The 2,500-nt window shown below is 39.6% G+C and overlaps 1 protein-coding gene across 1 annotated transcript in view; it reads left to right on the top strand.

Moving 5' to 3' along the window:
- Positions 1-2,354: 2,354 nt before the first annotated feature.
- Positions 2,355-2,500, top strand: part of LOC122256628 (uncharacterized) — a 1,248-nt gene continuing 1,102 nt past the window's right edge. Inside the window, exon 1 of the mRNA XM_086538398.1 lies at positions 2,355-2,429. The gene's annotated coding sequence lies outside the window, so the exon portion shown is untranslated. The remainder of the gene's footprint in view (positions 2,430-2,500) is intronic.

The raw sequence follows: 2,500 nt of genomic DNA, 5'->3' as shown, positions 1-2,500 counted from the left end.
CCACCTTGACCACTGACTTCAAAGATTCCAATGGACAAGACATGTAAATATAGAATGCTTTACAAATACAAATTTTACCTCCCTGACCGAGACTCGAACCCCGAGTTGTCAGAGTGACAGTCCCGGCAACTAACCCAATACACCATGCGACCCACTAAAAGAATTGTCAAACCAGATGCCTTACAACCATCATGGAAATTACCTATATACAGAGCAGTGATAGCGAGGTTTTACAGACAATTCCCGTGGGCACTCGGCAGCAATGAATTAGAAATTCTAGTAAAAAATTAGGTTACCGAGTCTATATCTATTTGAGACAGATGACAGAATGTAGTAACGCATTTAATATAGGAATACAAATTTTACCTCCCTGACCGAGACTCGAACGCCGGGTCGTCAGAGTGACAGTCCCGGCAACTAACCCAATACACCACATGACCCACTAAAAGAATTGTCTAACCAGATGCCTTACAACCATCATGGAAATTACCTATATGCAGATCAGTGATAGCGAGGTTTTACAGACAATTTCTGTGGGCTCTCAGCAGCAATGAATTAGAAATTCTAGTCACAAATCAGGTTACCGAGTTTATATCTATGTAAGAAAGATGGTAGAATGCAGTAACACATTTAATATAAATATACAAATTATACCTCCCTGACCGAGACTCGAACCCCAGGTCGTCAGAGTGATAGTCCCGGCAGCTAACCCAATACACAACCCGACCCACTATATGTGGTTACCGAGGTTATATATATGTGAGAAATACAAATTAAATGCATTACTGCATTCTACCATCTTAATAAAATGAATATCTCCATCTCCCTCTCTTTCTCTCTCTGTCTGTGTGTATGTGTGAGTGTGTTTGTGTGTGGGTGTATTTGCATGAATTTATATATGATTTAATCAAGTATGCATAGAAAGCTACACACATTTTCTACATATTGTTCCCTTTTCAATATTTCATATTTTACGGCAAAATAAGGAAAGCTACTTTATAAGGATTGACTTTTATTCCATTGATTGGATTATTTCTTCGAAAACCAATTTTTTGTTGTAATACATGAATGAAAAATCTATCTATTCCTTGATTTACATTACGGATTGAGAAGGAAATTTATGGAAGGAAAACACGAAAGAGATAAAAGAAAACGAAAAGAAAAAAAATCCAGAAAATATACGTCTTCAAACACTACGCAGTCAGAGTTGATGAGTCGGATCGAGTCAACTCCTTTTATGAAAATAAAAGGATCTTTTATTTTCATTGCAATATTTTGCGCATGAGAAGAGACCGTTGATTAAGAGAGACAGATTGATGTAGATAAATAGAAAGATGGATAGCTATATATGTATGTGTTTATGCTCACACACAAACACACACACACATCTATATATAAGTGTAATGAATGCCTTCTGACAGGTATAGAATCATCGTAACAATGTTCCTTATCATTATGTATAAAGAAAATTATTCATTCAGTGCGTTCTCCCTGTCATGACATATGGAAGATTAGCTACGACCAAATTTTCACAGAACGATTTAGAAAGGTAGATGTTGGTAATGAAAATCGGGAATAGGAAGCAAATAATGCCGATTAGGGAACAAACCAAAGCAAAAAATATATTTGAGAGCATTTAAAGGAGGAAACGGCAGAGGAAACGTGATATATAACAACATGACAGGTGGTCAAAGAAGCTTAAATATTGAGGGATAACTAAAACAAAATCATGGGTAAGACCTATGCCTGGAGAAGGGGGTAGATAGAGGAATGGGGAGGAGGAGGAGAGGGAGAGGAATGGGATAGGGAATAAAGGGGAGAGGGAGGAAAAGAGGTGGAAGGAAAATTCCTTTTCATTTTCTTCTCCTCTCCTTACTTTGGTTCGTTCCTTAATCCACACTGTTCTCTTCCTATACCTTAAGTTAATTATCAACATCTACCTTTCTATTCCTCTCTTGAGAAAATCTGGTCCTAGTTAATGATAGCTATATTTTCCATATTGCACCCTTCCTATATCTTGTGTCACTTTTTTTCTTTATCATCAGCGCCACATCATCATTGTTCTTTGATGCTAATGACATAATGCGAACCAGTGAGGATGCAAAGGGTGAGTAAGGTTCTTCTTATCTCTGTCTCCTCCCTCTCCTCTCCGGGTCTTCACCCTATTCTCCCTCTCCTCCCTCCTTCTCCCCTTCTATTCCCTCATCCACTCCCCAGCCCCCCACCCCACCCCACCCCTTTCCCTTCTCCTCCCCATGGCTTCTCTCGAGGTGACACCCACATATCACTGTACACTGCAAGGGCAACGTCACAGTGAATATTGTATATAAGGGCCGCGCGGTTCTAGGCCTGGCACAGTGCCTCCTAAGCCTCGTGGCTCCTCGGAACACACACTCACTTTCAGCACTTCCAGCTTTCCTGTAACGAAGGTAGGGATCCCCGATTTTCTATTTTTGTGATGGTTTATATATGTTTGGGACACTTTTGAACATAAAGTTGT

Source organism: Penaeus japonicus, unplaced genomic scaffold, assembly GCF_977035675.1.
Source record: "Penaeus japonicus unplaced genomic scaffold, GWHDUDI00000001_assembly GWHDUDI00000007, whole genome shotgun sequence".
Classification (NCBI taxonomy): Eukaryota; Metazoa; Arthropoda; class Malacostraca; order Decapoda; family Penaeidae; genus Penaeus; species Penaeus japonicus.
Note: the sequence above shows the minus strand (reverse complement) of the source record. Positions and strands in the feature narration are given on the sequence as shown.